Below are 15,663 nucleotides of genomic sequence, written 5' to 3' on the forward strand. Positions count from 1 at the left end.
GAGTACAATGCCCCATTTGGCATGTACCTCACTAGACACCTGCAACAACTGGAGAGGCCACAAAAGTACCTCGCAAAGCGGATCCTAGGCCTTAAACACTTTGCCCTATGTGGACAGACTCAAAAAACTCCAACTATTCTCTGTCTCATATCACCTACTTAGAGGCAATCTCTGCTTGACTTACAAAGCCATGTCTGACCCAGCTCTGTTAGAAATTTTACATCTAAAGAAATCCCAATCCCACCGCACCACACACTCCAGAGACCTCAACCTCATTACCACAATCAACAGAACATTCTGGAGGTACAGGTTCATAAACCAGAGACTACCCATGCTATGGAATAGACTTCCCATACATGTCAAGCAGAGCACCTCACTGGCCCTCTTCAAGATCAGTTTTGATGAGTGGATGGGAGATAGAAAATTCACCCCGGGGATCACTCCAGTGGTTCTGCTTGACAAAGACACTAGGAACTAAGGTCGGATGGCATGATGCCAGGGTAATCCTATGGGCTAGGCTTGTAAAGGCTCCAGGGCCATTAGCCTAGTACACATCTATGAACTTATGAGCACTTGGTCGGAAGTTGCCTTGCATGCCAGACATAGGTTGACTTTTAGTAGTATATCGTTATCATATTAACATATAATTATACTGGTCTATCATATACAAGGTAATTGCTGTTTCTTCATGAAATGCCAAAGTTCTGTATTTAGGCACTTCATATATTTGAAGGCATAGACTTAGTCTTAAAACTAATCTCTGGTGCACTCTTCAATGATAACATCTTTATATGTAAATGTTTGTTAAAGGGAACCTTGCACATTTGTATGTATGTTCAGCAATATTTCTATGGTGGTACTTTGATGCATTTTAGATTGTTAATTGAGTAAATTGCTGCATTACATATTTGGTCATTTAATTTACATTAAAATCAAAGTGTAAGTGAGCCCCTTTTAAGTGGACAGTGTTGTTATTAGCAAGATATCAAACTGTTAGACTTGCTGCTAACTGTAAAGTTCAGAAGTGTGAGTTCATAGGTAACTGCTAGGCTCGCTACCATTGTGGGCCATTTTAAGCCTAGCTATTTTCCCATCCAAAGTTGAGAATCCATCTCTGTACCTTATGTCTATGAGTCAAACACCTTCACCATTATAATGGCCCCCAACCATAAATTACCTCCTCAGTGCCACACAGGAGGCAAGTTAAGGTGGAAAGATTCACATCCTGTACCCTTGTCATAGGAAACAGCTCATTTACAAGCCAGAGCTTTAGCACTCTGTGCTAACTGCCAGACCTAACTGGCAGTTACGACAAAAAAGGATCTGTGTCACTTGAACTGAAATGTGCACCTTACAAGCATTTACTTTTTGTTATCAAGATTTTACTCTTACCATATTTACTCTATATTCCTATGATGTAATCTGAAATGTTTATGTGAAGTGTGTACTATGTATTTGTATTTTTCTGGAACTTTTCTCCCCAGGACTCCATTGAAAACTGGCTCCTTTGTGGCCCAATGGACCGTCCTGGCAAACAAACTGCAAATACTTAAATAAATGTGAAAGAATGAGCCTTTTAAAATCAGGCATTATAGACCAAGAGAGATAGAAATTGGCAAAAAAAAAAACAGTTTTAATTGTTTTAATATGAGCCCTCTAAAAGTGGGAAGTGAATTTTCCTTTAACGTATCTCATAAACCAGTTAAATGCAAAAACAGGGGCTTGCAAATGGAAAGGACTGTGATTTAAAAAAAAAACAAACATTTATAAATGAAGGTAGCACTAACCCTTATAAAGCAGGGTTTATTTTTGCTATAAAACTGACATTTTTTTCCACATTATTGCTAGACCTGGTGAAGCATATGTGAAAGCATTTCAAAAATGTTATTCAGTATGTGTGGTGTGATCCTGCCTCATAACATGATGGGAAGTTTTGTAAATAGTAAGTGTTTTATACCATATTTGGTAAGTTGTAGTAAATGGTTGCTTTTTACCCAAACAAAAACCTTATATAGTATAAATGTAATGGGGAGGATTCATGAGAGGCTAAGATGGGAAACCATTCTTGGGCTGCTTGGAGTATTCATATAAGGGACTCAACCCCAAGCCCTTGGACTGGTCCACTTATTTACGTACCTTTTTTCATTTTCAACCACTCAGCACCCTTGGATCTTTCCTGTGTGGTTGCAGAATGTCTCTAAGTAACAAAACTGGTGTGACTTTAGCATAATGGTTAAGTTCTCCTCATAGACACACAACACAGGATTTGATTCTGACCTTATAACTGACTAGGCTTAAAATGACCCTTCAAAGCAGTTAGTGTAGTATTTCGTTATAAACCTATGAACTGTAACTAGTATAACATCAGAACAAGAATGCTTGTCCATCAGCTTGCTTGACCGACTTGAATAAACTTTTTAAAAAAACTTGTAAAAAACGTCTGCAAGGAGTCTTATTCCTCCTGCTAGGAGGGGATTAGAAACATTCTCCTAGATCTAGGAGTGAAGGTGATATCTTCTGGGCTTAACCCTGCTACATTTTTTTTTATATTCCTGGGAATGGAGATGCATTTTAATGAGTATAGTTCTGCCATTAAACATTTAATAAGAAGCACATGGGAAATATTAAAAAAGCCATGCAGTTGTTTCTTTATTTAGTTTGAGAATACTAATTTTTGTAACATCAAGGTTGACACTCTTAAAAAAAAAACAAAAAAAAAAAAGCTTCTTGGAAAGAAATTGAGAGACTAAAGAACACATTTTAAAGACGTCACAAAAAAGAAAGGGAGAATGTGTCTGTGGTTTTGCTGGCATTTGCAGGGTTATAACAAAAGCCCACATGATAACATGGCAGGATAACATTACAGAGCTAAGGAATATTTTAATTGCTGCAAAAAAAAAAATGTTGTTTATACATGTTGTCCTGCAGTGAGTTTTAATGTAGTTAGAACAGGCAAAATAAGTCAACTTGAATTCAAGATCACGTGGTTGCAGTAAGGAAAGAAAGCTGCAGTGCATTATATAATTCTTTTTTATCTTATAAAAATTAGACTAGGGAGGATTTAGCATCACCAGTCAGCTTACTGCATGTTGGTATGGAGAAGGAAACTGTGATGTATGTAAAAAAACAAACAAAAAAAGGACATGCAGTATCCACACCGAAGGCATCTAATCAAGAATCGAACCGGAAAAACCTCTTGCTGGAAGATGACAAAGTGATCTGTTACACCACTGTGACACCCATCAGATGCAACAACCCCTGATATATATGAAGGTGACAACCCTATCCAGTACACAACTGTGACCCCTGTCATATGAAATATCCCTGATATAATTAGAAACCACATATTTCCTGACTGTATTACACAGAGCTTACCTTTAGTTTACAGAGTGAAGTCATACCTGCATTTAAAGGCAATGTTGCTGTGCAGTTGTAGGGGTCTATATTAGAAGCACGAAAACCCTAAACCGTGAACGCTCACGTGAGCGAAAATGCCAGTGATCAAAGTTGCTATTGTGGGGGGGCTGCTCTCCCCCCCCCCCCCGCTAACTATATACTCTAACTTAGTGGTTGCACTACAGTGAGGAAAGGGCAAATATCCCACTCCTCACTATAACACAACCCCGCAATCCCACTTTCGATTCCTGGCATTTTCTCTCATATGAGCATTCGCGGTTTAGGGTTTTCGTTCTTCTAATATAGACCCCAACGAAAGTATAGGATGCTGTCATGAAAAGGTCAGAAGATGGTTTAATTTCAGGTAAGAGAAACAAAAAAGAGCACTTGTCTTTGCTCTGTGTTCTTGACTGGTGTGGACTTAAGTTTCGCAGTAGTAAATGGAGGAGTAGACAGCCATTTTGATTATCCTTTAAGATTGTTTATGGATGTGAGCTAAGGGTATTGAGTATGAGGAAAAGGGTGTAGTTAGTCAAAAGGGGGAAAATTATGGGAATGAAATTGTTTATTTCAGACACTGAGTGGGGAGTAGATTAGTAAGAAATTAGGCACTGCCACTAGCCTTGACTTACTGTGGTAATAGGACTAAATCAGGTGGAGGAAAATAGAAAGAAATAATTGAGAACATGAGAAGCACAAATTTTATTATTTCATACCTGGTTAAGTAAAATATTGCTGCAGACCGCTGTTCTGAACTAGAGCAATAATAATACCAATAAACTTTATTTAAACGTATACTTTTAACATCCACTCGTGCATTGCCCAGTGTAAGGTGAAACTCCTGTGGCAAAAGAAACACAAGCACTTTGCTGCTGTTTACACTGCTTTTTACAGGCCTCTTTCTAATTTTGCTGATTGTTTGTTTATAAAGCTATGTGGACTGCTTCTAATTGGAATCTTCACCTGGAGATCTCACAGTGTTAATTCAGCGGGTATCCAATCAGATATCCAAGTTTGTTCCAACATCAGCAGTGGGGAAAGGAGATGGGTTACTTAATCATACAGGTAGCAGTGTTCCTTGCTGCTTTACACAGGAATTACTTGTACATGCTAACCCTTTTGGTAATTTCTTCCACTTTGACCTTAAAGCCTGACTTTGCAACCCAGACTTTGATACGGTAACTTTTGAATATTTTTATCAATATGACATTTTCGTAACTGTTTTGAATATTTTTATATATTTCACAGTTTCGGTCATTTTATTTAACTAGAAATTCATTTAGAGTATTCTGAGTGCTTCAGTTTATATTCTTTGAATAAGAAATCATATAAGCAAGTTTTACTACCTGGAATTCGTTTTTGACCTGTTTTGTAAGTCATGCATGCAGTAGAGATGATCCATTCCTCTATATTCCGCCAACATTAACCAAGTGCCTCTTGGTCTTGATTCTGGATCCCATTCTGACACCATGTCGCTTGTCCTCTGTTATCATACAAGACAAACAGGCAGGGAGGTTTGGTTGTATGCTTTATTACATAGAAACACATTAGTATAGATAGCAGCAACATAAAATATAAACAAACTGATTAACTGACAGACTAACACATGCTTGCTTACATCTCAACAGCTGTCTACAAAATGGCAGTCTAGCTTGGACGTGCTCAGTATTTATATACACGTGCAAGCCCACGGAAAGCTTCTTAAAGGTACAGACAGAAATGTAAATAGCACCAGTGGAATGACTTTATCAAGGAATATGTCAGAGTTCTAAAAGTGTACAGATTTAAATGTATTTTGACATTTTTATATGTAGTCCTCATAGGCCATTTCATACCCTTCTATAAGTAGATCATTAATACCATCTCCTTCATCAGCAGCTGAGTATTAAGAACAAACAAGTAGTTTCCTTTCAAAACTGAGTTTACTAATGTTTAAAAGTTGGTCTTGCTAATGGTCTTCAGTGTTGCACTGTTTCACTGAAAAATCCAAATCCAGAGAAGCATGTAGTTTATTTTGTTTTCATTCTGTTTGGATCGACTGTTGGCATCTGTATTGCACACATATTTTAATTTGCTTTAGATACAGAAACACAGGCCAGGAGCTATCTGCTCTTACCATCTCTAGAAGATGCATGTGGCACAGTTGACGCTTGGCTGCAAACATTTAGCACTGATGTGTTTCACTCTTGTCATTTGCCACTATTGCTGTAATTACATGATTTCTTATGATTTCCTGCCTTATAGAAGCCTGAGGCTGACCTGAGGCCAGGAGCTATCTGCTCTTACCATCTCTAGAAGATGCATGTGGCACAGTTGACGCTTGGCTGCAAACATTTAGCACTGATGTGTTTCACTCTTGTCATTTGCAAAAAAAAAAAAAAAAACTAATGTTCGTGATACTTCACTATTGCTGTAATTACATGATTTCTTATGATTTCCTGCCTTATAGAAGCCTGAGGCTGACCAAGATACCCGAGACATTACCCCTTCCCCCGGCCTTCTCAACACACTCAATTTTGATGTCAAGATGTCTGGTATAAAGGGTTATTTGCCAACACCATTTCTTCAGTTCTTTCTTGATGACTGAGTCTGAGGTAACTGCATCTGTAAATATGTCGGTTCAAAGGCAGAAGTCTGCAAGAAAGTTAAGTACCCCAATGGGTAAATATATTTTTACTGTGTTTTTTTAACTTTGTTAAATATCAAGAAAATCTAATGTGTGTTTAGAATGTGGAAAGCAAATCCACACCGGGAGTTCCATTTTCTTTGTTCTGCATTGGACCAGAGCATGACATGCACAGTTGTCTCCAGTGCACATATTTCAGTCCTCACAATATTAGCTACAAGGCCACAGCTCTTCAAAAGTACATAGACTAGCACAGAGAGCATTGCTGGCCTCGGTTTGTTATGGTATCTGACCTCTTAGTCAATTTCCTGTATAAAAGGAAGGATGAAGTGTCCAGGATACAAAATTCTAAAGAACTGGACAGCACCATTTCTGTTTTGACCATCTTCCCAGGCTCAGGATAGTCAAAGGAACTAAGTGCTTTTGCAGCCTCCTTTCATAACCTTACACACTACTGAGGCTTCTGACAAGACCCACTCAGAGGCCTCCATCGATACCTGCTCTGGTTGAGTACACCTAGGCATCAGATAGGTTTAGAGCCTGTGAGTAGGCACTTACATCTGATCTGATACTGATTACAGAGGGCAAGGACCAAAATCTCCCACATGTACATCCACAAGGAGATCCTAGGGGACTAGAGTTAGGTTGTAGCTGCCCATCCATGACTCGAGGCTCAGATACCTGATGACGGACCCAAATTTACGATCAAACTACCAAAGACAAAAAAGCCTGTCATTGGCTTGCCCTGGTCTCAGAACCACCATTTCTTACGTCTGCCATTAGGGCTTATTTAGGCTTGCAGTGGACCTCATGGAATTACAGTTCATGAGGTCTAGGAAACTGGACTCTGGAACGCATCCTACCCCAAGAGTCTGTTGTGCAAAAAGGAAAAGGAACACTTCCCCACAGGAATCTTCAGATACCTCTGAATTATTTGAGAACAAGTTGGCATATGTTTATCATTATTCTACAGGTTGTATGCCAACTCTTGCTTAAGCCTCACCACCTGACTATCTTTCTTTTGGAGGTACTGTCCATAAATCAAATCCTTCAGATGGGAAGCTGAGGAATATTCACAGTCCAAGAAAAGGTTTAGACAATTTCTTGTTCTTCCTTTTTTGCCCAAACCTCTCTCTATTCCACCAGTATAGAAAGTGGTGATCGCATATATATGTATTAGGCACATCCATATAGCCTAACTTCTAGCTTCCCACCCCTAGGGAATTAGACTGGCTCTACAGAGTGCTCGAGTACCTCAAACACATGTATAAGAATTCAGTGGCAGAGCCTGAAGTGATCTCCTTAGAATGCAAGGGAGCTACGGTGCACATTCTAAACATCCCTTGCCAAATAATAAAGGGAACAGTGGTCTCTACGAATCTGATGGAAAGGTTTACAGTTCAGTTACCCTGGCAATGAAAGCCTTGAATTGCCAGTTTCATGTGATTAAATACTAGGAGACCCTCCTGGATAGAATGAAACAAAAGGCAGAGGGGATGGAGGATAAGGTATTTCAGAAGGAGTTGCTGAATCTGTGCAATGCCTGCTCACATGTTGCCACACACACTCTCAAATGTGGCTTTGATGACTGGAAGCATCAAGCAGGACAGCTGCTTCAGGGTCAGTGACTAGGAGGAAGAAACCTTTGTTGTTTCTTTGGATGGGGATTTCCTGTTTGGACCAAAAGCCCAGTGTGTATTTTAGAAACTGGAGGTAAAGTTGAAGACAATGTAGACAGCAGTAAAGGACTTTCTGTAGGTTCCTCCACGTATGATTAGCAGTAACTATTTCATGAAAATATGGTCCTTTTCATCATGTCAGTCTGACGTCAAGAGCAGAAGGACCAGAAAGGGAAGGTTGTCCAGAAAGTATTAAGCAAGACCAGGACTGATGGGTCCTAACCCAGGAAAACCAACATGGAGCAGCTGTGACTCAGAACATTACTTCCATGCTCCTCTCCAGAGAAATACCACCTCAACCTTCCCTGCCTTGCCCTCTTCCAATAAAGCTAGGGGATAGGCAATCCCTTTTTTATCCAAACTGACAAAAAATTCATTTGTGACATACGTTTATTTGTTTTTGTTTGTTGATCAGGTTGGCTCTATTATACAGAGCATGTACAGAAGAGACCTGAGGAGAAAAGCTCTAAATACAAGTAGCATGAAGTAAAATCATTATTGAAAATGTGAAATATACAACTGAACAGAGTAATTGTATATAGAAAGACATATTTAGTATCATGGGTTCATAGATGTTTACATAGCTATGACCACAAGGTCTTTTTAAGCCTAGCCGTACATCCCAAATCTCTGACAACTTTTGATACCCTGAATACGTATAAGCAGGGACTTGGGAGATGAAACATTTGCAAGCATGGGCCTGGGAGATGAACCATTTACAGGTTGCCTGTGTCCATTAGAGACATAGGTGCCAAATAGGGGATGAATTTTTTGTCCCCCTTCCTATTGTCCAATTTGCACTTGAATTGGGTTAGGGAGGATCTCTGCTTCACATGGATGGGGAGCCTGTTGCAGAGACGTAGTAGTCTCTCGGATACATACCCGTCTGTCCAGCAGGTCCTGTATATATCACAGGCAAGGTTTAAGCCTTTAGAATGGGTAATTCTTGTGCTGCTTGTTTTGTGGATATGTAGGAGGTCCATCAGAGTGGTATCTGACAATGCCCTGTATGTTAGGCATAGGTCTCCCTTCAAAAGCCTGTAGGAGACAGAATATAAGGATAGGGCCTTGAGGTGGGCTGCATTGGACATTTTATTTACACTCCATATTCTTTTAGTGAGAAACCACTGTGGACTTTCCAATTGTTGGATATGCCTGGTTAGGTACATTTCAAAGGGGGCATTGTACTCAATGATAGGCCTGCAGAATACAGTGGAACAATGACTTCCTTGGACTTAGATGTCATACCTTTGTTTATAATTTGTGCGACACAGAATAATGTTCTTCATGTTTGACTGTTGCAGTCATTACATTTGGGTTATCTGCTTGCAGGTAGCCCTCAGTCGACCTGATTAACAAAGTCTTGGGTCCTGCATCGGTTGCTGTCCCTTCTTCCATGGCGTCAGGTCATCAGGGCTATAAAACATGCAGCCAACGCCATTACATCAGTCTTTCTTGCCATGTGGTGCCCAAAGCAGAAGCAGTTCGCAAGTGCCGGTTGGCCGACTCCTGAAATTTTCATTTTCGAGTTTCGGAACCGAAGTCTTCAACTAAACCTAAGTACCCTGTTGGGGAAACTTTTTCTTGCTCCTTACCGATGTCAGTAAAAGTTAATAATTGCATTACTTGTGGAAAACAAATACCTCATAAACATTTTCATTTGTACTGTATTCCTTGCCTAGGCCCTGACCACAATGTACCTTGCTGTCGGTTTTGTGCTTTATTTAATCAGCGCACTGTCCGTCGTCAATATATTTTCACCTGTAAATATTTCTGTTTTCGGTTTAATTATTCAGAAATGTCGACGGTTAGCCATCCGACTACCGGTATTCCGAAAAACACAAAGATAAAGACAGAGACAGGCCGCCACTGTCCAAAACGGCCGACGACGCTTTTCCTAAGCCAGTTGCCAGTTTGCCGGTACTCAGTGAGGTGCCTTCGCAGCCCCTAATACCCGCTACTTCTGATTCGCAGGCCTCTACTGAGACCCATTCAGAGTCTGGTATGCTGCGAGATGCTTCAACTATGGATCCCGTGGATGTGTCTACCTTGGATGGGTCCGGAACTGATGTGCAGGCACCGGCTTCTGAGGGTATATTCAGGCCTACGGACTTGCATATTAAACCAATGCCTCCTTCTTTACTTAGGCCTATATCTCAAACCATGCCTAAAAAAACAACGCCCAGGCCACATGCTCAGGCCTCTATGCCTAAAAAACAAATAATAATGGCTGACGGTCTAATAAGGGGTAGCCAACCCCCCCCCCCCTTAAGAGGCCTAAGACTGAAGTTGATTATGAATCTTCTGATTCTGACCAGGATTCTGATTTTTCTGATTTTTCTGATGATCTGGATTTGCCATTATCTACTTATGAAGATTCTGATACAGAGGACTCCATTCCCTCTGCTTCCCCTCCTGAGGATTTTTCCTTTGGGGAAACCTTACATACTCTAAGGGAGCATTTCCACTGGGAAAGCCAGGATTTTTATGATTCAAAAAAGAGGCTTGGGGATTTCATTCTCCTACCTCAGCATAGGCCTTTAGCTATTCCTCCTGTACTAGACATTGTTGATGATGCTTTTTCAGAATCTAGTTTGGCCCCTGATTTCTTGCCTCCTGCTCCCAGAAAACCTGACAGTACTACAGGGTCCTTGAGTCCCACAAGTTCCTTTTTAAAAATCCTATTGCAGATCCAGAGACTATTTCACAGGGGCCCAGGGGCATTAAGGCTTCTACTGCTAAAAATCCTACCCCTTCTGATAGAGACTCCAGGGCACTGGATAGATGGGGTAAGAAGGTTTACACTTCTTCAACCTTGGCCATTAGGGCTTTAAGCTGCCACTTTCATATGTTAAAGTATCAGCAACATGTTATTGGACTGCTTAAACAGAAAATTATGTTGATTCCTAACTGTGTGGAAAATAAAGAATTACAGGATTTAATACATTCTGCTGAACAAGTTGGAAAACATACTTTGCAATGTGGTTTTGATTCATTAGAGGCTTCTTGCAGGGCTGCTGTTACTGGATCTGTGCTCAGAAGGCATGCTTGGCTTAAGAAGCAATCTTTGCCTGATCATGTTAAAGCTAAATTGTTGGATGCTCCCTTAAATCAGGACCACCTGTTTGGCAACAAGGCTGAGGAAGTTCTTAAAAAGATGGAAGATAAAGTTAAATCTATGCAAACTGTTAACGATTTTTTGCAAGTTCATCCTCCAATATTTAGTAGGCACTGGCCCTCTAAGAATTGGTCTTTTCCAGCCCCTTCTAGGTCTTCTCAAGCCAAACCCAGACACAGCAAAAAACCCAGGTTTCAGTCCCAGGGGACACATAGAACTAAGCAGTGGAGGGGCCTCCACTTCCAAATCTGGGAATAATAAGACTCCCCCCTATGCTAAACTGTCACATTGACTTCCTTTTAAAATTTCCAAGCATTTATCAATTGACTGCCCCTTTGGGGGGAAAGATTGCTCTTCATGCAAAGAATTGGGAACTCATTACCCAGGACAAATGGGTTTTAAATATAGTGTCCCAGGGATACAGATTTCACTTCCACACGTTGCCAACACCAAGCGGGTAGCCGGACCTACCCCCAAATCAGTGGGCAGAGGCCCAAAAACAAGTACTTTCTCTCTTAAGCATGGGGGCTATTCAACTGGCACCAGAAGAGGAAAAGGGACAAGGTTTCTACTCAAGAATTTTCCTGGTACCCAGAAAGACAATTCATGGTGTCCTATCCTGGAACTGTCTACTCTAAACACCTTTTTGTAGATTCCAAAATTCAAGATGCTGACTCTTCACCAATTACTTCCTATGCTAGGCAAAGATGCCTGGTTGGCAACACTAGATTTAAAAGAAGCATACCTGCACATCCCAGTCAGGAAATCTTGCAGGCGATACTTATGCTTCAAAGCAGGCTACATGCACTATCAGTTCTCTGCACTGCTCTTTGGCTTATTTACTGTGCCCAGGCTATTCACAAAGTGCCTAGCTCCAGTTATTACATTTTGCAGACAACAAAATATTCAAATATACCCATACCTGGGTGATTGTCTAATTCAGGCAGAAAGCCAGGACATACTTTTGAATCATCTGACCTAAAGGGTTCTAACTTACCTGGGCTACATCATAAACAAATAGAAATCACACCTGGTACCCTGTCAACAAATTATATTCCTGGGAGCAAACTTGAATACAACTTCCCAGATGGCTTACCTCACGCCAGAGAAACAAATTCATTTGACAACCTACTTCAAACAAGTGGCCAGAAAAACCCTGCTATCTGCAAGACAAATACTGCAAGCCTTGGGGTTCATGGCCTCCTGCATTCTTCTAATTCCATATGCAAGACTGCATATGAGGAAACTACAGTGATATCTAAAAAGCCTATGGTGTCAACATTCTCAGGATCTAGAAGCAATGATTCCTGTCATACCTTGTCTACCCCTAGAGTTCCTTTGGTGAGCAAAGGCCTGCTCCCAAAACAAGGGACTACTTTTCACATCGCCCCCTGCCGCCCAAACCCTAACAAAAGACGCATCAGATGGGAAGTGCATTCAGTACAAATGGAACCCAAGTCAAATGCACGTGCATATCAATCAAAAAAAAAATGTTAGCTGTGCAGAATGCTCTGACAACCTTCAAGGACCACATTCTTCCAGGACAATTAATGGTAAAGATGGACAACACCACTGTAGCAGGGGGGTACACATTCTTACCCCCTCTGCAGACTGGCCATGGCATTGTAGAACACAGCCTTGAGCTACCAAGTGCACCTACAAGCTCATTTCCTGCCAGGAAAATTAAATACAATGGCAGACAGACTAAGCAGAAACCTCATGGACCCACACGAGTGGAAACTGGAACCAAGGATTTTCAACATGTTGACAAACAAATGAGGGACCCCAGATATAGACATGTTTGTCTCTCCCCAAAACTACCAATTGGACAAATTTTGCACAAGGACTCCCTACAAACAAGCCTGGAAAGTGGATGCTCTGTCCTTCAGCTGGAAAAAACTATCAGTCTATGCCTTCCCAGCTCTGCCTCTGCTCTCCAAAGTACTACTAAAAATCAAACAGGACAAACCAAGGATGATTTTGATTGCTCCAGACTGGCCACGGCAACACTGGTACCCCCTCCTGCGCAGTGTGTCACGGTTATCCCCATGGCACCTGCCTCAGACTCCTTCCCTGTTGTCAGCAGGAGAACCAGATTCTGCACCCTCAGCTTCTAACACTGAACCTTGCAGCTTGGCTAATTACATATTCTCTCCTTTACCATCCCTCAGTAAACCTGTGATGGATATCATTTTAGAGGCAAGGAGGCCTAGTACTAGAAAATCTTATGCTGAAAAATTAAAAAGATTCTGTACCTGGAACCAATCTCAAGGGATGAACACAGCAGCGCCCAATTTACCTCAGATTTTACAATACTTAACTGAGATGCTTCACAAGGGCCTGTCTTTTTCCTCCATTAAAATCCACGCCTCGGCCATTTCAGCTTATTATAACACAGAACCTCCCCTCTTCTCTCATCCACTGCTCAAGCAATTCCTCAGAGGGACCAAAGATTTGAGAGCACCCAGGAGAGCTCCAACCCCAGCCTGGGACCTTAACTTTGTTTTGGCAAAACTCACTCTACCTCCTTTTGAGACAGCTGCTACTACAGACTTACATTTTCTTTCTTGGAAAACAGCTTTCCTTTTAGCAATCACTTCAGCTGGAAGGGTATCTGAATTACAGGCCCTTATGACAGTGGAGCCTTTCATCATCTTTCATGCGGACAGGGTGTCCCTCAGAACCAATCCATCCTTCATGCCCAAGGTGGTATCCAGTGTGGCTCTTAATCAGTCCATTCTTTCCCAACCCACAGAACAAAGGGGAATGGATACTGCTTTCCTTAGATGTACACAGACAACTTAGATTCTACTTGGACAGGACTAAACCTCAAAAGAAATCTGAACAACTGCTAGTGGCATTTGCTGCAGGGGCAGTGGGGAAGGCTATTTCAAAGCAAACCATTTCTAAATGGATAGGCCATTGCATTCATTTCTGCTGTAAGCACCATGGAAAACCTATCCCCCAGGGGATCAGACCTCACTCCACCAGGGCTGCATCTACCTCTACAGCCTTTCTCAGAGGCATCCCTACCAGGGACATCCTAGAAGCTGCTACCTGGAGTTCTGTACATACTTTCACCAAGCATTATAATTTGCCAATTTTCTCTAAATCCAGAGCTGACTTTGCCACTGCAGTCTTGCAGGGCCTTATAGCTGGTCCTAATGCTATCTAAATTCCTCCTCCCAACCATAGCTTTGGGAATCTACCCAAATGTAATGACTGCAACAGTGAAACATGAAGAACATAGTACAGTTGTGTACACTTACCATAAATGTAGATGTTCGAGTGTATTCACTGTTGCAGTCCTGGCTACCCTCCCTTCAGCCCCCTAACTTCTTTTTGGCTATACCTTTACTTTCCTTTACTATGCTTAAAAGCCTTTTTGGTGTATTTGCTTTTTTGTTGGAGGTATATCATTGTACTTTTATATTTAATTGCTTCCCATTAGAGGGGCACCTGACATCTGGGGGCAAGAAAAACTGATGCAATGACATTGGCTGCATGTTTTATACCCCTGATGATCTGATGTCATGGAAGAAGGGACAGCAACCGACGCAGGACCCAAGACTTTGTTAATCAGGCCGACTGAGGGCTACCTGCAAGCAGATTACCCAAATGTAATGACTGCAACAGTGAATACACTTGAACATCTACATTTATGGTAAGTGTACACAACTGTACTATTTCCTTACTACTGTAGACAGATGGTGGTCAAAGGCTAGATTACTGTCTCTCTGTGTCTCTACGTCCCTAACTACTGGGTCAACTCTAAGGGGTATGTTGTCAATATGAGAATTACCAGGGGTGGATGACTTCCTGAATGATACTACTATGCATTTCTTGGCATTTAGTTTTAGTTCATGGCTCTGACACCAGTTGTTTGTCTGTGTTAGTGTGGAGTTCAATGACAGCTCCTAATTTGCAATCATCTGCAAATTTAGTCAGCCAGAGACCATTGACATTGGTCTTGACTTCAGAGAAGTAAATGCCAAAAAGGAGTTGTCCAAGGACTGATCCCTGAGGACTCCACTTGTGACTGGCCTCTTTGTAAAGGTGGACTGCCCAATTCTATTTTCCTGAGTCCTGCCTGTGAGCCAGTTGGCTGTCGACTGGGTGACATATGGGTTTGTACCTAACCTCTTGAGTTTGTCAACAATGCCAGAGTGGTGTATTGTATCAAATGCCTTGGCCAGGTCAAGGTAGGTGGTGTGAACGATTTTGCCCTCATCCATTGCTTTGGTGACCTTCTCAAGGAAGTCCACCAGGTTGAGTCGGCATGACCTGCTCTTGACAAAACCAAACTGGGTTGGGTCCAGTGTCTGGAGGTTTACTGTATCACTGTTGAGAATTTCCATGATAATTCTTTCCATGGCTTTACATATAAGACTAGTGAGGCTTATGGGTCTGTAGTTGGCCCACCTTTGTGAGGAGGGATGACTATTGCTGATTTTCATTCATGAGTGAGGCACGAAGCCTGTTTGGAGGTTACAGTTAAATACCAGTTACAGAGGACCTGATAGGTTATGTTTAACACTATTTAGAAGACATCCTGGGATGTTGTCTGGGCCCATTGATGCCGTGCTCTTCACCTTAGAGAGAGCATTAAGGACCTGATCCTTAGGGATAGCAGGGGAGTTATATTTGTTGGTGTATCCTGAGGGAGGGTTGAGGGGGAGAGAGGGTTAAAGCTGGACCTGAATTTATTGGTCAGTAGGTTTGCTATATCTTCTGGCTCAGTATAGGAGGCTCCATTTACAATGAGCTCTGCAGACAATTGTGTATTTCTTTTGAGGTTGTGGAAATAGCTAAAGAATGTCTTGGGGTTGTTCTTGGCCTGGAAG

The sequence above is a fragment of the Protopterus annectens genome, chromosome 3.part0 (genome assembly GCF_019279795.1).
Source record: "Protopterus annectens isolate FY-2018-M chromosome 3.part0, PAN1.0, whole genome shotgun sequence".
NCBI classification, from domain to species: Eukaryota; Metazoa; Chordata; order Ceratodontiformes; family Protopteridae; genus Protopterus; species Protopterus annectens.